Below are 25,886 nucleotides of genomic sequence, written 5' to 3' on the forward strand. Positions count from 1 at the left end.
TTATGCCGAAGCTATTCCGAAATCAATACCAATATTATCCCGATTCACGGGTTATAGCGTTTTCATTCATTCGCATAAAATAGTATACCCAGTAAAGCAGTTGTATGGGATTTTATACGCTGTCCATACTACAGCAAGCTAATACGTTTTCTTATTCATGAGCTTTGGTCCTGACACTCAGTAATGGCATGAATCTTTCTATTTAAGTGAAAAGAGTGGAGTTCGACAATTATTTTTATATTTTCGGTACGGTACTTATTCTTAATTGTTTCGGGTTTATAGGTATCAATGCTGAGCTGACTGGAAATCTCAAAGCATATTTTTAGGCGCGTCCTATTTGAGAAGGTCTGTAATCAATGCGTGAGCATATTAGCCGTGTTTTTTAACACGCGTATATCCGTTTACGCTTAAACTTTATATTGACTGCTAGTCGACAAACTATAAATACACCTCTGAAATTGCTGCGCATAAATTTTGTCCTACTAAATTTCAATACGCATTATACTCAGATGAAACTGAAATATGTGTCTTTGTTTCACCCTCTACACTAATTCTATGTATTCTATGTGTGTCCACAATTCATCGCAACTGATTCAGCTATATGTTATACCCTATGGCCATCAGAGCGTTGCGTCTCCGCTTTTCGGTACACCCTGTTGCTGTAGCTAGTTGTTTAACCACAGCCGCTAGATGGGTCTCCTAAGCATTATCTAAGCGAAGATAGGCGTTTTTTAACACGCGCAAACGAAACGTATACGCGCGTGTTAAAAAACACGGCTATTGTAACGATTTTACTTGCAAATCCTCTTATTTGCAATCCGCTGCTAAGTTCGAATCACTTACTTACTTACTTAATTGGCGCTTAACCGTCTAAACGGTTATGGCCGAATCACTAAACTGTTGAATAAATAACTCCAATTTGTAATGATTCAAAATGGCCTTTATTAAAGTACTTCACAGTACCACTGTGCAACGAATAGCTTGCTTAATAACCACACTGATTGATAGCACAATGAAACTCTACTATTCAAAATAATACTGCTATTGCTCGCTAGATATCGTCTTAATCGAAACCGCTTGACAACTCAAATCAAACTGAATTACTTCTTACTCGCTTGCGCCGCTTTTATAGTTTACGCTGCATACATCTAAGCTCTTCTATTTCCAGAACTTACCAACTATTTCGTGTGTTTATAGTTCTCATATAGTTTCTACTTGTTTACAGTTCAGCGTCTCTCAGATGTATGTGAGTTTGTAGTTTACAGTCTCTCGCACACACATAGGCGTATAAGTAAATGCATCTGTGTGTGACATCTCTCGGCTGCCTTATATATGTGTATACATGATTTGATTATTGACGTAAATACCGCTTAGCATGGCCTTAGCATCGCTTTAGTGATGGTATAGCTTAGTGATGCTAATATCCGTGACACTGCCCTCCACCTAAGTCTGATCGTCCCGATCAGACGAATCTCTCGATCTAACCGCTACTAGCCTCTCCAAATGAACCACCCTTCTATTTCGTGGTTTCCCAATTGTTTGTATGCGGTAGATGGCAAACCTGATCCTTTTTACAACTTTGTACGGGCCTTCCCAACTGCACCAAAATTTGGAAGGAACACCTTTCCGCCGGCGAGGGTTGTACAACAGTACCAAATCTCCCTCCAAGAAACCCTCCGAATTATTCTTGTTGTCGTACCTGTATTTCATCTTACTACTCATTATCCTGGATCGTTCCCTCGCACTCTGTTGTTTGGCCGATGAACTACTTCGTAGAGCTTGCGCTGGACGGATTTGCTTTGCATAATCAGTATCGTTCCCACGTTTCACAACAGTAGTGCGCTCCGGCTTGAAACTACCCTCGCATTCTTTCTCGGAAATTCGTTGCTTCGTTTTCCTGCGTCTTTTAGGTTTTGTCAATGCCAGTGTTTCTCTCGCAGGTACTTTTGATTTTGATTTATTTGGCCCATTCGATCTATCAACCTTTGCCTTTGACTTTCGCGGTCTTTGTCGAGTCTTTTCCACCAGTACCGGACTACTGCTGAACCCTTTTTCCAAACTTAAGTTAAGTGGTATGTCCTGGTTCTTATAGCGCATAATTTTTCTCCGCATATCGATCCTGACGTCACGGTCAACCAAGAAGTCCACTCCCAATATGACTTCATCAACGATCTCCGCCACAACGAATTTGTGTAGAACCATGACTTTTCCAATTAATACCTCACATACCACTTCGCCTTGGACTTCATTATACTCGCCTGTGACCGTACGCAACCTTGCTCCAGGTAATGACTTTACTCTCCTGTAGACCAAATCAGATAATCAAGGAATGAGATGCCCCCGTATCTACAGTCAGTACACGCTCTTTACCATCCACATTCCCTCTGATGGTAAGACTGCTTGCTTTCCTTCCAATCTGCGACACAGATATCACAGGACATTCAATAGCCGGGGCAAGTTTTCATTCTTTACATCCGACACGCTCTTGCTCATTTCCGCCAGCTTTGCGTTTACGGCCACCCACATTGTTGGAACTATTAGGACCAAGATCGCAATGACGTGCAATGTGACCTGGGTTGCCGCACTTGAAACATTTAATAACTCCGGCATTCTTCTGTTGAGATCCCTTCAGTGCTTCCAAAATTGTATCCACCCACTCTGGACTTTCTACTTCCACACGGCGTGCTTTGAAAACTGGTTTACTCAATAGTGAGGCCGTTTCCTGAGTCAATGCATGTGATACCGTTTCAGCAAATGTGAACTTTGGGTTTGCGTATGTAGCTCGCTTCGTTTCCACGTCCCGTATGCCATTTATAAAACTCTGGATTTTTACCCTTTCAGTGTATTCCACGGGTGCGTCCGCATTTGCAAGATGGGCCAATCTTTCAATATCCAAGGCAAACTCCTGCAAAGTCTCATTCGCTCTTTGGTGACGGTTTTGCAACTCAATTTGGCATATCTGTTTCCTATGCTTGCTTCCGTAACGTCTCTCTAAAGCACTCATCAATGTTTCGTAGTTGTTCCGCTCGTACTCTGGGATGGTCTGTAAGATTTCCGCAGCTGGTCCTTTTAAAGCTACGAACAATGCAGCAACTTTATCTTCACCATTCCAGTTGTTCACTGTTGCGGTCTTCTCAAATTGTAGCTTAAAGACCTGGAAAGGAACAGAACCGTCAAAGGATGGTGTTTTTACCTCTGGATTACTCGTTGAAACTGCTGGGCGATTTAGTTGCAACTGCTCGATACGTCCTCTCAAAGCATCCACCTCGGCCTCGATTTTTTCTTCAAACTGTAAAATTTTTGTTTCTTGCGCCTCCAACTTCGAGGAAATACGTTCTTCTTGCTCTTCCAGTTGAGCAGAGATCTGCGATGATATCTGTGCTGAAATTTGCGCCGATATTTCGGATATCCGTGCCTCTTGTGCTTCAATCTTCGCTGTTATACGGTTCTCCTGCGATTCCAGCTGAGATGACATTTGCGACGACATTTCGGATATACGTGTTTCTTGTGCTTCAATCTTTGATGACAGTTGAGATGTTATTTCTGTCTTTTGGGATTCTAGTTGGGATGCCATATTTGTGGATATTTGTGATGACATTTCTGTTATACGTGCCTCTTGCGCTTCCATCTTGGATGTTACTGTCGATGTTTGAACAGTTATTGCAGCCAATATCATGTTCAAGTCTGTGCTGGTAATTGTCTGCGATGTTTCGTTTTTCTCTTCAATTTTTGTTGTCTCCTCGCCATCAAGATGAAAGACATACTCTTCCACATCAATTCCCTCGAAGTTCAAGTTTAACGCCGCTTGTATTCAATCCACGGCTCTCCAACTCCTTCTTTAGTTGCTGGATCTTCAATTCACTGAACTTCGCCATTTCCTTGTTGTCCTCTGGAATTTATTCAACAATTCCTCTTCTGACACCAATTGTAACGATTTTACTTGCAAATCCTCTTATTTGCAATCCTCTGCTAAGTTCGAATCACTAAACTGTTGAATAAATAACTCCAATTTGTAATAATTCAAAATGGCCTTTATTAAAGTACTTCACAGTAACACTCAAACTGTGCAACGAATAGCTTGCTTAATAACCACACTGATTGATAGCACAATGAAACTCTACTATTCAAAATAATACTGCTATTGCTCGCTAGATATCGTCTTAATCGAAACTGCTTGACAACTCAAATCAAACTAAATTACTTCTTACTCGCTTGCGCCGCTTTTATAGTTTACGCTGCATACATCTAAGCTCTTCTATTTCCAGAACTTACCAACTATTTCGTGTGTTTATAGTTCTCATATAGTTTCTACTTGTTTACAATTCAGCGTCTCTCAGATGTATGCGAGTTTGTAGTTTACAGTCTCTCGCACACACATAGGCGTATAAGTAAATGCATCTGTGTGTGACATCTCTCGGCTGCCTTATATATGTGTATACATGATTTGATTATTGACGTAAATACCGCTTAGCATGGCCTTAGCATCGCTTTAGTGATGGTATAGCTTAGTGATGCTAATATCCGTGACAATATGTACATCCCAGTGAACATTGAAAAGGTATTTCTCGAGTTTGAAACATATGTAGTTCCGAAGTTGATATCCAACATCATACTCAACGCCATTCTACAATGATTATCTTACCTTTGAGAAATGTTGTGTAATTTATAGCCTTCGAGTTTATCTCCAACATAATTAATCAATACAAGCCGCGATATACCTCCGAAGAGGTTTAGACCGAGCTTCTCGTCCATTTTGTGACGTGCTTCTTTTAATTTTCCCAACAAATTGGCGAGACGGGACCTACATGTTTTATGCCGATTCCGAAAGGCATCTGCACGGCAGAAGAGTTTTCAATGAGATGCTTTTCGTGGCAGAAATATACTCAGAGTGTTTGTCAAATCGCTTCTGAGCAGCGACGCCGCTTAGAAAATATTTTTTCTAATTACAATAAACATGTTTCTAGATTTTTGATGTTGCTTTGCCCGGGAATTGAACCCAGGATCATCATCTCACCTTTTCGAAATATTGTGAAATTTATAGTTCTGGAGTTGATCTTCAACATCATCCTCAAATTACTCTCCAACTTAATAGATAGGTATAGTTCTCAAATTTATACCCAACACATTTCTCTAGTTGATATCCCTCAATGGGCTGTACCATCCAACAACTGAAGGCAACAGTGGTTTATTGTTCAAAAAAAATCAAGTAGTTTGTAGCATTAGCCTTCTAATAAATTAAAAATTAATTATACAGGTTTCATTTTGTTTTCGGGAAAATTTTCATCTATCATCTACATAGTGAGGCTTAAGAGCTCAATATTAAAGAGCATAACGAAATGCTTAATAGACAATTTTTGCCAAATTGTCACAAACCTGCACACCCTTGCAACCAACTGCTTGATCTAGCATCGCCTCCAAGCGGGTTAAGGGAACATCTTCATAAGCACTATGATGAGATCCGGCACCTGCCAACACAGCCGTTTTATCCAGACAAACATAAGGAGGCCCTAAAGAAAATCCACACAGAATCGGTAGTGCCTTTGATAGGTCGCGCCAGGTGAACCCAGTTGTCAATATACAGAAGAAGACAGCACACTACCCACGGAGACACGAGCCACTCTGGCCCAACTTTGTTCTGGATACTGTAACAGGTTAAACTCTTACTTGTCAAGAATCAACTCAGACACATGTACGTAATATATGTCCTGCATGCGATGTGTCCCCACATGACACTAACCATCTTTTCAATTATTGTGTTGAACCACCGGCTCCCAACTTTCCTATGATGCACCCCTGGTGCATTGTTAATCTTAATTTTTTATTAGGATTTACTTATATTCTTCCAAAGCGAAATATGAAAGTACGTTTTTTTGTATAAAGTGAACTGCTCAAGTACTTTAATAAAAAGTATTAAAGTCACTATGGTGAGAAATTTCTCTTTAATATTGTAACGAATTTTGGGAAATTCCGCTTATTCCCAACCTTCTGCTAACGTTCGATCGCTAAACTGTTGAATAAATAACTCCAATATTCAATAATGCAAAATGGTCTTTATTAGACTACTTTCAGAGTACTTCACAATAACTCTTAATTCACAACTAATTGCGTGTTTAAATCAAACTGCTTAGTCATGCCTCAACTTGCGCTGCTTTTATAATCTCGGTTTCCTCGTTTACCCATTTCTCCTAAGGTCTAGTAATTTCGTGAACTTCATGCTTGGTTACCAGCCATATACATGTATATTTGCAGTTTGTAGCCATATGAGTGTGTATATGTGAGTACTACTTCGGTGATGATGATGGCATGCGTTTGTGAGTATCTCTCCGCTGCCTTGTATGCATGTGTGTAAATGATGATTGATTTTTTTACGTACATACGAGTGGCTGCTTAGTATCGGCTTAGTGATGCTAGTATCGCTTACTTACTTAGTTAATTGGCGCTTAACCGTTTAAACGGTTATGGCCGTCCAAAAAGGCGACTGGCGCTCCTTCTCTCTGCCAACCGGCGCCAATTGGTCACACCAAGGGAGTTTAAATAATTTTCCACCTGGTCCTTCCAACGGAGTGTGGCGCCCTCTACCTCTGCTTCCCTGCTTCCATAGGCGGGTTCCGATAGAAACACATTCTTGGCCGGAGCGTCATCTTTCATTCGCATAACATGGCCTAGCCAGCGCAGCCGCTGCGCTTTAATTCGCTGGACTATGTTTATGTCTGCGTATAGCTCGTACAGCTCATCGTTAAATCTTCTTCGGTACTCGCCATCGCCAACGCGTAGAGATCCATAAATCTTTCGAAGAGCTTAGTGATGCTAATATTCGTCACAATATTAATATGTTATAACGTGAAATTATAACTGTTCATCTTAGGTTAGGTTGAATTAGCCGCTTCCTGATGATCTCTGATAAACTAAATGTGTGCTTAATGCTACCAGAAGTTTGATTGAAGACCAAACTGAAAGATCATATCAAAAACCAGGACCCATGCTATAAAATAACACCGTCTTATTGGTAAATACTAGCAGCATTGTAAGACCTATAATAGTTGTTGCTTCTAGATTAAATAGCACAGTGTCTAGTCTGAATGAATGAATGAATGAATGAATGAGAATACCTATCATGAGCCTGCGGTCACCTATTTTTTGTGATAAGTGGACCTTTACTCTAAGGTCCTGAGATCTGCATATGTTCTTCTATATTGTACAGCCCTGGGCCACTAAGTCGCTTGGTCGATCATTTGCAACTTTGTCGCCAACCTTCCATTTCTATCTTGGTTTTATTGAGTCACATTTCATTTATTTGTACTATGTTCTTCGCCACCAGGTCTGCAGGTGGATGTTTAATCTTACTGCAATTTAGCATGCAGCCAATCTAACTAGCTGAGGCTGAATGTACTTCGCTGAAATTAAGACCATGCGGTTTATGAATCGGTTAAATTTTTGCCATATTGGCTCGAACCACTGAACCGAACCGCTTCGGTTTTTTAGGTGGTTTCTAGCCCTTTAAGTTTCTTTTGACTCCCATTAGAGGACTTTGATAACAATTTGTGAGTGGTCGTGCCCATTGAATGGGGTGAAGCACTATTAACACAACAACAGCTCTAATGTGACTCAAACCGCAATGTTTATTGGGCTTATGTACATATGTAACTCATAGAACAATAAGGCATTGTACTTGATCCTATTCAGAAGCTGCTTTGTGCTATCAAACAATTTATAATTTTATCATTGTTAGTATATTTTTGGACCTGGGGTTTATCTTCTTCTTGCAGCAATAAGGAGACTCGCGGGGGAGTTTTATCGATGTTAATGGTCCTTTGCCGGAAATTGATCCGGTACGTCCTGGAAAACAACATGGTACTAGCCCGACCATCTCTCCTGATCATCTCGGGAACGATTTGACATGGCAATGTTGAAACTTCTAAGTCATCCAACCCCCTCCTTCTGTGAGGAGCTTGCCGCCAGAGCTTTGCATGTCAAATAAACAGGATAAAATAAGCTGACATCTCTTTGAAAGGGTTGTGCTACATACCCACTTGAATTAATTCTTCAGGTCTCGTTATTCCCTATTTCCTTTAAAAATTCAAAAATTTCCTCCTCGGGTCTAAGTTTTTGACGATATTCAGTGTGCCAAGTTGTAAACAGTTGCACATCGAAAATTTATTGAGTAAATCTTTGAATATAGTTGTTGGGTCGTGAGACTGTTCATCTTCAATCCCGGGTTTTAATACTAGAAGCATCTGAGATCATGATGTTTCAGATTTTCAGTCAACTCGATGGCGCCAATGGTCTGTTTCCATATTCCTCAGTTGTGGTCATTGTGATACTCTGAAGACCCAGCTATTCAGTTCCATTGACTAAACAATTTTCATATCCGTAATCTGGTGCAATTAAATATTGTCCGGGAAATGAATACAAATGAAAATAATGCACGCATATGAGAGGAAGTACAAACCGCAGGCGTTATTTTCCTGTTCGTTATTTCATTTTCATGATAAAGAATGTCGTGTTCTATTATGGTACTGAAAAAATCAATGAAAGGAAATCTAGAAGCAACACTTCAAGTTATTAGGGCGAGTACTGTCGAATGCGACTCAATTTTGTTTATTTAAATTATGCTATCACCGACAGCAGTGCTCGAAACTATGACGTCTTCCATGTGAGCCGAACATGTAAGTACTTATCAAGGCGAATCCATACCAGGTGGTGGCAAAGCGAATTCAACCAATTCGCCATGCAGAAGAATGTCAAGTCAAAAGAAATTTTTAATTGATTTGATTTAACTGACATATCAAAGTACAAAGCGCTGTATGGAAAGTAGTCAAGAAGAAGCAATCAGCTATTGGGATAACAACACCTGGTACTGAATTCGCCTTGGTACTTATCTACACTGGAATTCATGTTATTTTCAAGCACCATAATTGAACTTGACTAGTATTTATTCCATTCGAAACCATACAACTGACATTTATTACTACATCGCTATGTTAAAAATATCAGGCTGACAAGTGGGCTCTGGATTCACAGTGGGTTGGAATGCTTTTCAACTAGTTGGTCTGACTGCAGGGTAGTTGCAACTTTGGTGTACAGATAACCCAATAAAAATTATGTCAAAAAAATATTGCTAGCTTCGAGTACCGACTCAATAAAGACTAAGAAGATATGACTACGGCTCATTGATTCAACTTCCTTCGGCCTAAATAGTCTGACAGCCTATTATAAAGTCTCAGTGTGTTTAGAAACAGACTACCTGTCAGGAAGCTTTCTCAAATGTTGTAAAGTCCTTTGGGCAAATGTGCTGCTTCGTTATCATCCACTTCGGTTGCGATTTCAATAAGTAAATGCTATTCTAATATTGCCGAAAAGTCTTTTGAGTTCTTGAATAAAAAAAAGCAGGAATTTTTTCAACGGTCATCGAATGCTTCAAGGTTTAAGTCGCATTTCACATTTTACCTTATACATATATGAAATATGCATCAACGTATGTATACAGTAAAACGCTGCATATGTAAGCTCTCGAGAAAGTTTTTCGCTGGTCTAAGTTACCCGAATTAGCGCTTTATCTTTTCTGAGCTTATAGCATTTTCAGGTGGAATGAAATTTTTCAAACTTAGTGAAACTTTTTCACAACAACTGAATATTTTTCAAATCAAATTAAACTTTTTTCAACTCAATTTAATCTTTTTTCAAACTAAATGAAACTTTTGTCACAACAAATGAAAATTTGTTTAAATCAAATGAAGCTTTTTTCAACTCAATTGAAACTTTTTTCAAACTAAATGAAACTTTTGTCACAACAAATGAAACTTTTTTTCAAATGAAATATCACCATTCTTCAACTCAAATGAAACTTTCGTCACAATCTTTTTTCAACCTAAATGAAAATTTTGTTACAACAAATGAAACTTTTTTTCAAATTAAATGAAGCTTTTTTCAAATGAAATAACACCATTTTTCAACTCAAATTAAACTTTTGTCACTTCAGTTGAAACTTTTTTAAATCAAATGAAACTTTTTTCAAATCAATTTAATCTTTTTTCAACCTGAATGAAACTTTTGTTACAACAAATGAAACTTTTTTTCAAATTAAATGAAACTTTTTTCACAACAAATGAAACTTTTTTTCAAATTAAATGAAAGTTTTGTCAGAACAAATGAAACTATTTTAAATCAAATGAAACTTTTTTCAACTCAATTTAAACTTTTTTCAACCTAAATGAAACATATTTGGAACACATAATATATACATGAATAGAAAGCGACCTATAAATAAATCGCCGCTAGGTGGCGCAAGGATCGAGATATTCACAAAAATCGTATTTGTGGTCCGATTTGGCTCATATTTGGAAATTATATTTGACATACAGAAAGAGAAACCGCTTTAGTAAAAAAAATTCACGCTAGGTGTCGCAAAAATTGAGATATTCAAAAAACTCGTACTTGTCTGTCCGATTTGGCTTTTTGAACAAATATTATATACAGTCCCGGTAGAAGTGACATCAAAATACTTTGGAGCACATAAGTTCAAATTTTGTTAGTGAAATTTCTGTAAAAAATTCATTTCCCGGTAGAAGTGACGTCAAAATACTTTGGAGCACATAAATTCAAATTTTGCTAGTGAAATTTCAGTATAATAAAATAAATAAAAAAAAAATTTTAAGTTAAACGGTTTTATTGAAAACAATACTTACATTAAGTAGTAATAATACTAAAAGATAGAAAATAATTAGGTAGGTCCTAGGTACTAGTCATCACACTCCTCATCAATCTAGGGCGTTGATCAGACAATTAAATAAAAGCATTTGGCGCGCGAAATTTCTGAAAATGTGAGGCGTAGCATAACCTGATTAAGGTTCAGTTGGTCTTACTTATGACTACCAATAGAAATTTGACGCGTCCAATGCTTTTATTTAATTGTCTGATCAACGCCCTAGATTGATGAGGAGTGTGATGACTAGTACCTAGGACTTACCTAATTATTTTCTATCTTTTAGTATTATTACTACTTAAAGTAAGTATTGTTTTCAATAAAACCGTTTAACTTAACAATTTTTTTAAATTATTTTTTTAAACTAGCTTTAAGGTAGCTAAACGGAAAAGTTTAAATTTTCCTTTTCCTCCTATGCGTTTCGATACTTCTGCATCCTCTTCAGGGAAGGAAAAAGGAAAATATAAGTTTTGCCTTATAATTACCGGCCGTAAAGCTCCAACTCTGTATATAGTGGTCATACTGTATTTTTTCCAATTTGAAAATTGCTTGCAAAGTAAATATGCGGAAAGGTTAAGTTTCCTTGGGAAATTTCGGTTAACTTTTTCGATATTTCACTGTATTTTCAAATAAATGAATTTTTCTGTCAAAAGTGTTTGTGCAAATTTTAGATGCTCCTAAAGGTTATCACAAAACAATCTATAAATTTGTATAAACCTATTCAATAAGAAAGTCCACATTAATTTCTCTTATCAAATTAATTATAAAATTTTCTATTATACATGCACTTTAGACTGGGCCGGAAAAAATGTTTTCAAAAGAACGCTTATAAATTTGAAGCGTATATTGAGAGGGTCGCAAAACATAATTCGTGTTTCTTTTTTTTGTTATTTTAAATTGATTGCTGAGATGAATATCGAAACGGCAGCCGGGATTTTAAGGCCGCCTTTAGGGTAGGCTTTTTTGTATGGCCACACTGTTTTTTTTGTATTATCTACATAATTTGTAGATACGGCAACAGCTGGATTTTGTTTACCCAAGAAACATGGAACAAATATTTTGTTTGTATTTCGATAGGTTTTTTTGACACTCGGCCGTTTTTTCTTTATTTTTTCTCACAAATGAAGATTTTGTTTTGAGTTTGAAAATTTTGTGCATAAAAAACAAGACAAAATAAAGTAGTGTCATATGGGTATAGGGGGACCATCAAAATTCTTTAAACATTTAAAATAATTAAATTTTTTTTTTTAATTTAAAAAAGTTCAAGTGTATAATTTTGCACTTCAATATAAACATTTTTTAACAGCCATAGGTTAGAGTATAGAAAACGTACAAACTGTAGAAAGTGTTTAACAAATGTATTTTGTTGTTGCGTGTAGAAAACTTTTCACAGCAAAATGTAAAACTGTCTACGTTTTTTATGGATTCTGGAAATACCCCTAATTTTTAGTCCGATTGTAAAGTATGATACGTCAATATTATTTTGTCAAGCAAGCAATTTTAATTTTGAGCCATTGAACGCAAACAATTAATATAATCCATCGTGAGGATATGACAAAACATTTATAATAAAAAAACAAGTGAGGCCGGTACTGTCTTCGGCTTATACCTTCAGTGTATGGAACTAAATAATAATGTGCCGGGATTTCAAAAATTCATAAAATCTGAAAAATCCGTTGTCTGGGATATATATTATATATATAGCCGATCTTTGTGATTTTTTCAGACAACAATGCATACCTTATATGTAAACATCCTGTGAAATTTCATGTTTCTAGTTGTTAAAATGAGGAAGAAATTACGTTAAACCTCTTATCCGAACAATCGGTTGTATGATATATATGTTATATATATATATATATATGACCATTCTTGAACATTTTTTCAGACAAGAATGCATGCCTCTTATGTAATCATCCTCTGAAATTTCAATCCTCCAGCTGTTAAAATGAGTAATAAATGACAAAAAAAAATTGTTTTTTCAATGAATCGGTTGTATAGGGGATATATGCTATAGTGGCCCGTTCCGGTAGGTTCCGACAAACGATCAATTGGACACGTAAATATACTACCTCACCTTGCTGCTTTGGACTAGGTAGCCAATTGAAAATTAAAGTCCTCTCTAGGGAAACGAAAATCATGCGCTACAAGTCACTTATCGTACCCGTCCTGATATATGGTGCAGACGTATTGAAAAGGACAGCCATAATATGAAGCGGCTTTGGGAGTGCTCGAGTGAAAAATTTACGGACCTCAACGCGTTGGCGACGGCGAGTACCGAAGAAGATTTAATGATGAGCTGTACGAGCTTAACGCAGACATCAACAGAGTCCAGCGAATTAAAACACAGCCGCTATGCTGGCTAGGCCATGTTATGCGAATGAAAGATGACGGTCCGGCTAAGAAAGTATTTTTTTTTTTTTGAACCCGCCAATGGAGCCAGAGGGCAGCACCCGAAAATATCAGGTAGAAAACGATTTATATTTCCCTGGATTGACCAATTGGAGCCAGTTAACACAAAGAGGAAGCGACTGGGGCGCCTTGCTGGGCGGCCATAACCGTTTAAAAGGCTAAGCGCCAATTAAGTAAGTAAGCATCAGTTGTTTGACACTAAGGTCTAGTTTTTCAGTGTGAGTGTAAACTCTAGTTAAAGTTGACTGGAGTTTAACCCAGCCACTACGGCCGCTTAAGCTGAGATGAGCAGCAAAATTTTAAGTTACCGAAGAAATTGGCAAGGTTATTAACTGTAATTTAAAGTCGCACTGAAAAACCCGGCCTCGTCATCTTCCCTGGGGGTTTCATCGCTCTCTCCATTTAGGAGCACAGATAAAGATGTTCCCTCCATAATTCTCGTAAGTTATATAAAGGAGGAGAGATATATGTACCAATAAGTATACCGAAATGATCAGGATGACCAGCTGATTTGATTAAGCCAATGGCATTCATCTTAAGTAAGTTTTTGATACATAGGCTACAAAAGATTGCGTTTTATATATGTATGCAACATTTGTGTTTGTGGACTGCACTGGCAAACACTTGCACACTCACTTCAGCAATTGTTATTTTCCACTATCAATTTATGTAAAAATAATGAAGATCAGTGTCGTTACACGTGACCACGGTTGCCACTTTCGTCCATTTGGAATAAAAATGGTCCTTTCCAACCCCATTTGATCCGCTGGTCACTTTTTTCCAATTTTGGTCCTTTTTAGGCTGCCTACAAAATTTTCCACACCTTCATTAACCCTTATATAATTCATAATTTACCTCAATGGATTTCTTACAAAAAAATTGCTGTCATTAAAATATAACAGAATAATGGCACTTCACTTCGTTAATTGTTGATGAAACAAGCGGTCAATCAGAAAATCTTGTTTTAGTGGCTAGATATTTAGATCGGTTATCAAACACTTTTCGTGATAGACTTTTGTCACTGTTTGAGTTCAAAAAAAAGTTGTTGCAAATGCCGTGCATCTCAAAGAAATTTGACGGAGTTGTCCACTGATGAAGACATTCTTGTATTGAAAACTTAATAAAAGAATGAGACTAATTTGTTTTATATTAAGTGCACTTTCCACTGTTTTATGTTCAAGTTATGCGTGCAAGCTTATTGATAGGTAATGAGAGTTTGTGAAACAATATATCGACATGCCAAACAAAAAGTGGCCGCTAAAAAATGTTTACAAAGAAATCCTATTTAAAAATTTTGAAAGTGTTACTTTTCGTTTGGGATATCGATTTTAAAATTTTTAATTATTTTTCACACTGTGATGCGGCTATTGTTTCTATTTTTCATAATAGCATTTCTGCTATACAACTGACAAATTCAATATCAGTTACAGAATTAACAGTTTCTATATATTTTCGACCTGCGCTAAAGAGTTCAAAAAAAAGTTTGTCTGTCGATATTATACCACTAATATGAAGCCAATTTTGAGTAACTTTAGGTACAATGATTATATCAAAATATTGGATATTTAAAAAATGTCAGTGTACATAATTTAGAATACTAAGTATCTTAAACCCAAGAAATATTTTTTTTGGAAGTAAGGCAGGAACATTTTTGGAAAGCGATAACTTAACAAATGCTCAACGTAGATCTGATAAAACGCCTTGTGCGAAATTATTCCCGTTGGAGAACAGAACCCCAGAAACTTTAATAATTACATTGTTAATAATAACTAATTTCTCGTACCTCGTTAAATGGGATTCCGACCATTACTACACCGATTAAACTTTTAAGGCTTTTCAATAGTAAATCTGAGGACTGTGGCTAGATTCAATTAATGTAAGTTTTGAAATGTACATTTTTCTCTAACACAAATTATATGGAAAAAATGTACATTTCAAAACTCGCTCTTACTGAATCTAGGCCACAAATAAAAAAATTTAAGCGTGAATAAAAAATTGAAGCACCCAGCTTTGGAAACAATTCTTTTTTTAACTTTTAGACTGATTTTATAATAAAATTGATACAACCGAGCTCTGGAGAAATTTGGTTTAAAAATAAGATTTTTATGTAAATAAGCTCTGTTCAGTTTGGTTTGCGGCACGGTTTTTCCTCTAAGGTTTTTTGTTAAAACAATTATTTATATAAAGCTTTTTGTTAGAATGAAAGTGTATGTGACTTTGTAATTTACCACAATCTGAAATTAAAGATTTTACAAAGAATTCGACACATTCGTGGATTACCGAATTGTTTGTAAGCCAATTAAAACTTCAAAAATTTGGTCCTTCTTTTTCGATGAATTTTGGCCCCAAATGAAAACATGGTTTGGCAACCGTGCACGTGACTGCAAATAGCAATCAAGTGAATGGAACGTGCTGATGAAAATGTCTACACTGAAAAAAATTTACTTGAATGGTTTTGAATTTTTTGTTTGTGTTCCTTCAAATACGTAGCAGAAAACTATACTGTTATTCCAAAATAATTTTAAAATTTATTTAGCGCACTTTCTTACCCAAAATCCTTACTTTATTAGGTAACTATGTTATCTAAGCTTAGTAAGAGAATGTTCGCTAAAACAAAAATGTAATTATAATATGTTTTACAAAGTAGATAATTTTTTTACGTAAGTTATCTACTGATAACCCCTCAAGTTCCTTTAATTTTAATATATATATTTCTTCTGTACGTGTGTTTGAGACTGAACTCCTCCAAAGCGACTAGATAGATATTGATGAAATTTTGTTTGTATGTTGAGGATGCTTTAGGCTCATAAATTGGGGGACCAAACCATTCCAAAATATCTAGTTATGTTGCGATCCGCACGAAATTCGGTACCCTTTGACCAAGAAAATATTGGAGACATTTTTCATTCAAGGGGCCGACCTATTTCAAATAAAAATAGTGTATGGTGTGCTTGAAATTTAGTACTTTCTTGACAAGGTTATTAATTGAAAAAAAACCATTGTGATAAATCGCATTCTGGAGAAAGAGAAGGAGGAGAGTAAGATAAGCAGAGAGAGGGCGAGGGAAAGGAAAGAAAGAAGGAGTAGGAAACGGAGATAAAACTGGAGAAAGTACGAAGGAAAAATATGAAGCAGAGGAAACCAGCGAATGGACAGAGATGAAGAAAAAGAAGGGGGAAGAAAGTGGGAGTAGAAGAAAAAAAATCGGGGAAACGACAGGGGCAATAAACGAATAAGGGATCAAACTTTGAGAGGAGGAGGGACAGGCAAGAAAATACAACAATTTTTTTTTTTTTGCAGAATTCCCAATGTGACAAATACCTCTATTTACTGGGAGGAATATGGTTATGCAGGGAAACGTTTCAACTATATATTGTCATGAATTTAGGGAGATTATGATTACTATGCACCTTCTGCTAACGTTCGAACTGTCGAATAAATAACTCCAATATTCAGTATTGCAAAATGGTCTTTATTTAGACTACTTCAGGAGTACTTCACAATTATTATTATACTTCACTATAAGCGTATTTAAATCAAAGTGATTACTGGTTCCTCAGCTTGCGCTGCTTTTATACTCTCGGTTACGTCTTTCGCCCATTTCTCCTAAGGTCTAGACGTTTCACCAACATGCCTTCTAGAACAGTTGTATCTCATGCTAGGTTATTTAGCTATATACATGTACATCTGTAGTTTATGCTTTTCTTCTAGACATATGCGTGTGTATGTGCGAGTAACAACTTCTGCTCTTAGCTGCCGGCTACATATATGTAAGTGAAATAATCTGTCTGCTTCAAGCTGCTCGTTATGTGTATGGAATATTCTTCGTTGCCTTGTACATAAGTGTGTCTGCTTGTTGTTTTTGTTGTTGTGATTATTTACTAACAGCATAGTGATGCTAATATTCACCACAATATCTATGTATATCTTATATACAAAAATGATTGCAAATAAAAAATTTTTCCTGCATTTCTTTCATGTAGAAATATAAACGTTTATGGTAGCGTGCTCCGCCTACCACATCGAAGATGCTGGGTTCACGCCCCGGCAAGGCAACAACAAAATTTTAGAAACAATTTTTTTCAATTAGAAGAAATTTTGTCTAAGCGGAGTCGCCCCTCGGCAGTGATTTGGCAAGCATGTATTTCTGCCATGAAAAGCTTCTCAGTGAAAACTCATCTGCCTTGCAGATGCCGTTCGAAGTCCTGCCAATTTGTAGGAAAAATTAAATAAAAGCATGACAAATATTGGAAGAGAAGTTCGGCCTAATATCTCTTCGGAGGTTAATGCGCCTTACATTTATTTTTTTTTTTTTATACAAAGAACGATACCGAAGTCGGTCGGTCAGGTGAAGCAGGTATTCAACGTTTAGTATGGAGTGGAAATGAGCATGGTAATGGGAAGGAATAGGAATAAGAGTGCGACTGGAAGTTAGAGTGGAAGTGGGATTTGTAGTTGGAGTGGAATTTGTAAGAGGTTGACAAGAAAAATTAGAAAAGAATGGGATAGAGGGTGAAAAGGGAAAGCGAGGCCCACTTTTTAAATGTAGGCAAATCAATTTTCGGGCTGAACATAGTCTGTCGGGGACTCTAGTTATACATATATATACAAACTTATGTTAAAATTCTTTTTAAGCCAATAATTTTGTCGATGATTTCTCACGATTAATTTTCTTATCAGTAAATCGTGAATGTAAGAACAAATTATATATGCGCAGCATCTATCTTCGTTTAAAGCTCAAAAATTGACTGTTAGTTAATTGATTTTAGTCTAGGCTGACGCTCAGATTTCTTGAACATTTGTGCACAATAAAAAACTATAAATCGTAGAAATGGGCAGAGGCCGAAATTGAAACTGACTTGACTGACGAAAGTATTCTGGAAACATATAAACCGACAAGTTCTTTAACCAATTTAGAAACAATAATATTTTCGACTTTAAATATTATAAATTCTCATGCTCTCATCATTTTTATGCGTAAACAACGTGACTTAGTGTTAATACGCCTGTAGCAGGGAGTCGGTTTAACAAAATTGGTTCACCTATACCGGTTTGTGAGAACATTCGATATTTAGCTTTGAAAGAGAAAAGTTTTAAAAATTGTAAATTTACTATGATACTCATTGTTGATATACACAAGGAAATCTTCAAAAGTTTATATATAAAGTGGAAAATCAAAAATAAAATAAATAAATTAAATAAAACCAAATTGCTATAACTTATAAGATTTACTAGATAATTTAAAAGTATTATAATCGAGACTTTGCCGAGTAAAAAATAGCTTTTGTGAGTACTTAAAGGTAAATGCTGCATCTACTAAATATGTATATTTATGAAAGTATTTGTGTATGTTTGCTCTAACTTGCTGCTTAAACCAATGCATAGTTTAGGTTGTACTGACCGGTCAATAAAGACCTCACATAGACTAAATGTGCCTATAGTGTTATCGGAATTTGTTTAACGACAAACCGGAAAAACCCCAATTAGGCACCAGTTCTTTTGTTTCAAGATCTTGCAAACTCTGCCGCCCCTAATAGCTGGACCCTTAACCTCACGAGCACACGACACGAACCATTGTAAACATTAAGGGCCAGTTAAACTTCCTTAACCCTAACACCATAGTCGTAACCATATTTTTACTTATCCATGGCATCAGTTGTTGGTGCCTTAACCTAAAAATCGTGAAAATTTCATAAAAATGAAGAAAACGGAAAAATTGCAAACATGTACCACAAAAAATAAGTTTCTTAGTCAAAACGTATTCAAAACAATAAATCAAATCTACAAAAAGTTAATAAATTCCCGAACTCAAATATTTTTAGGTTATGGAAGGGCGAAAAATCAAAAACCAATGGGTTGGCTATGATATGGTTATTGCGTTAGCGTTATGGAATGGCGCCATTAATCGGTTACAATGATTTACATAGGGTTAGTTCGATCAGCTGTTTTATCTGGTTATGGACAAGTCACCATTAATTGGCCCTTTCACAGGTAGCGTAACTAAAAGCTGATAGCTCAAAATTAGCACACACACACAAACATCACGAATGGCCATATTACATGAATCTATAAGGAAGCGCAAGCTAAACTTTTAAATAGATATAAACTGTGATAATTTTGCAATATATATGTAGCATTTAGGACACCTTATTTGCAGTAGTTAATACAAAATGTTTGCTTATCTTATAACTTTAAACGAGCAATTCTTGTTTGTATAGCCGAACGATCTCGGGAACGCACTATGGTCTGGCGAGCACTGTTTGCTGGCCAAAACTCGAGAAAGTTATCCCATTGTTTTGAAAATTGGTATACGTGGGGTTTCGAGGCTTTTTATTTTCGAATCTGATGTCAGAATTTTAAAATTCAAAATGGCGGATCCAATATGGCAACCAATTTTATTAATATATCCGTTTTATTCAAAATGTTGTATAAAGCCAGGGTTTTCGAAGTCTCTGATCACTAGTATGATGTCAGAATTTCACCTTTCACCCAACTACATTAGGGTGATTCGATTTTTTTTTTTTTAATTTACAAGTTATTTTCAAAGAACACAGAACGATAAAAGGAACCAACCTGATGTTTTCCATGTTTTCTGTTAACCATTAACTTAAGTCATTTTAAGTACAGCCATTAGTTTCCTAGTAACAATAATAACACTATCTTATACAGTTTTGAAAAGTTCAAATACTCAGTTTTGAGATCAAAAGATTGCGAAAATTATGAAAAAATTAAATATTATCAGATGTGTCTCAAATAAAACTTGTTTGGTTAGACATAAATTTTGAGATTATTTGTATTTGGATTATATTTACATGGCGGCCACCGTGGTGTGATGGTAGCGTGCTCCGCCTATCACACCGTATGCCCTGGGTTCGCACCCCGGGCAAAGCAACATCAAAATTTTAGAAATAAGGTTTTTCAATTAGAAGACAATTTTTCTAAGCGGGGTCGCTCCTCGGCAGTGTCTGGCAAGCGCTCCGGGTGTATTTTTGCCATGAAAAGCTCTCAGTGAAAACTCATCTGCCTTGCAGATGCCGTTCGGAGTCGGCATATAACATGTAGGTCCTGTCCGGCCAATTTTTAGGGAAAATCAAGAGGAGCACGACGCAAATTGGAAGAGAAGCTCGGCCTTAGATCTCTTCGGAGGTTATCGCGCCTTACATTTATTTTTTTTTTATTTTATTATATTTACACAATATTGTTTTAATTTATTCAAAACTACAAACATATTACAATAGAAAAATAATAGGTATAGTTACAAAAATAATGCTGTAACATTTTAAATGAGTTTCTATATCTCATTTTCTAACTCTAAGCTATATAAAAGTGCATCGAAGCTTGGATCGATATCGAAATTCTTTAGATCGCGCCCCTCTTCGTCTTGCTCGTCTTCATTACTTGGTAAATAGCAATCCGCACTGCTCAGCAAGGATCTTACTTCTGCTGGAAGTTGCATACGTGCCTTTTTTTTATCCGTCTGGAAAGACATACGCTCGAATTTAGTGGGTCTGACGTATCCAAGGCTCTGCAAAATACGTCCCCAAGGTTATTAACTCTGCTGTTTTTGCGAGCATAGTGGAGCTTATCGAATTTATAAAGTTTGTGTCTACTCTCTGATGCATCTTCCCCAAAATATCCAACTGGAAGTATCATGCTCTTAATAATTTGTTTCGAGTGAGTAAGAACTTTGTGTACGGTAGATGTCATCGGGCACCAAGGATATTTTTGATACATGATTTCTGCTGTTCGGAAACAGAAAAGCTCAACATTGTTTAAGTCTAGCGGAAGTTGGCATGACAAGCATATCAGTATTAGGTGTAAATTATATATAAGCTCTTTGTCAACACCAGTGATTTCTGCAAATATTTCATTATTCAAAAAAGGGCGTCGTGATGTGTTCCCGTCGTTTGTATTTCCAAACCCTCCAACTCTTGGTTTATCAACATGCAGCCCAAGTTTTTCCCAAAACAAATCTTGAATTTTCTTTTTGTTTTCTTCAACTATGCGCTTATCTGCTTCATTGCGAATTTGCCACTTTTTTACATCTTTTTATAACTAAGACGAACAACGAATTCAAAAGACGTTATCCAGCAATGTAAAGGACTTATTCCATATCGTAAACTGCCGGGATTTGGTTTGAACTTATCTGACGAGGGGTCTGTTAATTTTAAAAAGTCTTTTGGAGTTGCACTGCATATCGGACAAGTTTGAGTTGACTTGGTTTCAGTTAATATATTTAAAAATTTTCCATCAATTGCTGTCAAATAAAACTTGCAATTTATTTGGAGTTTTTTCTGAGCATCTATTGTAATTAAGAGAGATTCCATTTCTTCGATTTATTTTTTAATATTTCTATCTTCATTCAAGATAACCTCTCTTGCTTCTTTTATATATTCTAGTTTTAGTGGTCGGCATAATCTAGTGGATTGTGGTGTTCGATTGCACCATAAAATGTTTCCAGCTGCATCTTTTAAACATAAAGGTGTAAACGTGGTAGCAAGGAGCGAAGTGTTCAATTGCGATGATATTGATGAGGACGGAAAGTTCTGTTTAAAAAGAGAATGACCCGTGCTACTATCAAACCCGTAACTGATAGTTAAATCAGCAACAAAAAATTCCTCTTTTTTGGACTCCATGGTTGCAAGGATTACGTCCTTTTGTAACTCAACAATTCTTTCGCTTGTATGCCTTATTAACATGTGTAACGAAACTTTTGCATAATTTTCTGTTACAGTGATCATCGCCGGTCTGCACTCGCGTTTTTTGTTTAAAATCTCTTCATATGGTGGGTAGATGTAAGAATTTCGCCTATTATTTTCCAAGCGCGTATTCATATACTGCTCCTTCGTGTGGTTATTATCTAAAATGAAAGCTAAGGCTTCATTTCCAGATATCGGAATGGGAGATCATTCGTTAAATTTATTTTCAACAACTTTTCTGAGTTTGGAAACATTTGTGGGATTTTGACAAACTGCCCTCAAAGTAGCAGCTAAATCAACATTACCTCTTTTTACCGCAGCCGTAGAAGTAGCACGAAGCATTAAACCTAGGTTGTTTTCTTGACTTTCTGCTAGCTTTGCAGCCTGTCTTCTTTGGGATCGGACTGATTTTTCGTTGAAAACAAGTGGTTTGCGGCCCATTTTTGATATGGGGGTTAAAGAAAATGATTTCGGTTTTCTTATTATAGCTTCCGTTTGATGCCATTCAGCGTTTTTCCTCAAAAAATGTTCGGGCTTTCTATAACATTTCTCCCATCTTTCACTCATTTGCAGGCATCTTGATATTTCCTTCAGGTATCTGTCATATTCTTCAGTTGTATTTTCTTTAATTATGTTTTTTAACAGAAAGTTGAAAACAGCGGTTTTTTTCTTATCATTTTTCACTGCTTCTTTCCAAACATCGAAAACCACGGAAACACGCACGTAGACGTTTTGTAAGAAAAAGGGCTTTTATTCAAAAAACGCAAAAAAGTGCAACGTAATAGTCAGCCCTCAAACTCAAAATTGAATGCATTTTATGCTCAAAGAAGTTTTAGGTCAGACAACCTCAGACTTTTTTTATAGCCTCCTTAACTAAGAGAATTATCATCAAAATAAGAGCCCTTTTTGAAAGGGATTTTATTTTTATAAGCTTTTATTTACTTTCACTTTTGTTGTCTGTAATGGAATCTTGCAAGTTAAATTTGATACACTTCGCGGTGTCCGATTGAGCTGAAATTTTGCACACATGTATAACTCCGATGACAATGCAATTTTACTTTGTTAGAATTCGATAAATTAATCGATAACACAGTTATCGGTAAAGATTTGTATTTACTTTGGCATAACAGCCTAAGTCCCATACAAACCCGCCGGTACCTATCCGTGGATTGTGATATTTGGACGTGGTGAATCACGCGTGTCACGCGTGGTGAATCTCAACGCTTGCGAAAAGCGGTGACACAACCCTCTGTTGTATTTCTGTGTATAACCAACATAGCTGAATTTTTAAGGCTGTTTAACCCTGTAATCTTTTCGGTAATTTATTTTGCTTTTGGAAAAATTACCTATTTGAAAAAAGCTGGCTGAAAAATATTGGCATAACAGCTTAAGTTAAATCAAGAATGGAAAATCTTTGGAAAATTTGAGCAGATGTGGCAATTTCGCGCGTCCGTTGAACGAAATATTGACAATCTGCTGATCATCGCTAAGAAATTAGCGACATTCCATCAACTAAGCAGCACTTTAGCAATACTACTGTTATTATTTGGCCGCTCAAACACACAAATATTAATTGTGCATTAAATGTAAAATATACAAATACACCATAATAATTTACACGGCCAAAGCCATAATAATTCACACGGGTCATCAATTCTTTCTCTGATTCAAAATATGAACTACCAGCGCTACCGTCAACAGCTCAGTGTCATCATTGCCAGTGGCGCCAATAACACCAAACTCGTGCCTGACACACAAAAGTCGTTTCACTCAATAGCGCAAGTAAAATGTACTACGCACTCACTACTAAGAAGCGTCAAAAATTCGCTTGGAGTAATTTCGTCAATGAGCTACCATTGAGCTGGCACCGCATTGGCGCTGGCGCCATGCAATTTACATCACTAAAATTGCGCGAATGCCCAGGCTCATGACTTTGTTAATCCAGATGGTGAAAACAAACACTCAAAGGAATGCAACCTTGCAAACAACAGCCGTCATTTTCAAAGTGTAAAAATTCTGTGATACAACGAACGCTAACGCGGTTAGGCTCTTATCGGTAAGTGTTGCATACTTTTCTGCGCAATTGATTTTGTTTTACAGATTTTTGGCGATGGAATTTTAGCTAAGCGAAAGTTGGAATATTAGCCGTGTTTTTTTATACACGCGTATAGGTTTACGTTTGCGCGTGAAAAAAAACGCCTATCCTCGCTTACATAATGCTTACGAGACCCATCTAGCGGCAGTGGTTAAACAACTAGCTACAGCGTGTACCGAAAAGCGGAGACACGACCCTCTGTTGTATGCCTGTGTATAACATATAGCTAAATCAGTTGCGATGAATTGTGGACACACATAGAATACATAGAATTAGTGTAGGGGGTGAAACAAAAACACATATTTCAGTTACATCTGCGTATAATGCGTATTGAAATTTATTAGTACACATTTTATCCGCAGCAATTTTGCTTCGTATTTCAATGACAAATTTCACACGAAAACAAACCAAACACGAGAATAGTTCGTGAGAGACCGTTTTAGCTTGTATCCATTGCATCATAGCTTATACTTACACAATAATTTTTGTATGTCAACGAATAGATCAGGCTAGCTGCGCTTGGTTGTTTTATACGTACTCATACTCAAATTGCTCCGGATATATTTGAGTATCAAAAAAGTTACCTGATGCCGATCTCTGCCACAGAGAAAATTTGTTGGTTATGAATGTGGATTTTTTCTGATTTATTATTAGTATTTATGACCCAATGCCAAGGTGAGCACGTGCCGAGGGCTGAATGATATGAGGGTGTATAAAAATTTCATATCGCTAACGTTGCGCCTCAGGGTACCAGGGCGAACCCTGTTGTACTGAAGCCCTTATCCCTCTACAATGGACCTCTGGGGGGATGGACCGTTTTTGTCCTACACTCGTGGGAACAAAATGAACAAAAAGAAAGAAACTATTACACAAAGAAAACGACGTTTAGAGAAGCGGAAATTTAAGCGGCAGGAGAAGATTGCTAATGAAAGCGATGCCCACAAGCGGCAACGCTTAGAAAAGATAAGTTTAGCAGTCGGAAAGCATAGAGAAAATGAGTCACCAGAACAACGCACAAATAGGCAAGATACGGATAGAATACGTCATCAGGAGGGAAGGAAAAATGAATTACAAGAAGAACACTTGGTCAGACTCGAAAGGAACACAATTAACAGGCAAGTAGGTACGTCAGTTAACGCAAACGGGAGAGGAACGCATGGTAAAAAATTTTCAACGTGGTAGCGTTGAATACTTTAATAACTCGATAAATACATTTTGCGATACAGTGTGTAATATTTGCACGAAGAGATGTTATCCCCAACAAGTGACCAAATATAAAATTAGTGCCACATCTCCTTCTTATCTTCCACGAGAATTGCGCGAGAAGAAAGAATTGTTACTGTGTTGCCGATGTAAAAATCACGTAAGTAAAAGCAACACGTCCGTATCTCCTTCTAGGGCATACTGGAACAGCATGGAGCCTGGGCATATTCCAGAAGTTATACTACGATTGTCGCAAACTGAAAAGCGCCTTATTTCTCGAATAATACCGTTTTTAAAAATTATAAAGCTTGACGGCTTATTTGGACAATATGGATTTCGTGGCCAGGCAGTTCTTTTTGCTCAAGATCTTTTCGAGGTTACCGAAAAACTTCCACATATGTTGCCTAGATCTGTGGATAAATGTGGAATTGTTATTGTTACAGAGCATTTGGAGAATTTTAATATTACTCGTGAGTTCTCAGTTTCTCGCGATAATGTGTTCGAGGCTCTGACATGGTTGGTGGCTAATAATCCCTTGTACAAAGATGTCCTTATAGACAACAACGCAAACCTATCGACCGACGATCTGATTTTAGTTTTCGAAAACGCTTGTTCTACATCGCAAACTGTTTTTCAAAGCGCGGTCCCTTGCAATAAGGACTTTGTACAAATTAATGACGTTTCTCGTATATTACAGGCATCATGGCATCAAGGAAATGTTGAAGTTTTTACATCGGGATATGCTGGCCTGCAATGCTGTGCTATGGCAATGAGT

The 25,886-nt window shown here is 36.7% G+C and overlaps 1 protein-coding gene across 1 annotated transcript in view; it reads left to right on the forward strand.

Annotated features, from left to right (window-relative positions):
• Positions 1-17,883: 17,883 nt before the first annotated feature.
• The window catches only part of LOC137239797 (mitochondrial basic amino acids transporter), a 34,612-nt gene continuing 26,609 nt past the window's right edge, over positions 17,884-25,886 (forward strand). Inside the window, exon 1 of the mRNA XM_067765473.1 lies at positions 17,884-18,414. The gene's annotated coding sequence lies outside the window, so the exon portion shown is untranslated. The remainder of the gene's footprint in view (positions 18,415-25,886) is intronic.

This window comes from Eurosta solidaginis, chromosome 2, assembly GCF_040869045.1.
Source record: "Eurosta solidaginis isolate ZX-2024a chromosome 2, ASM4086904v1, whole genome shotgun sequence".
Lineage (NCBI taxonomy): Eukaryota > Metazoa > Arthropoda > Insecta > Diptera > Tephritidae > Eurosta > Eurosta solidaginis.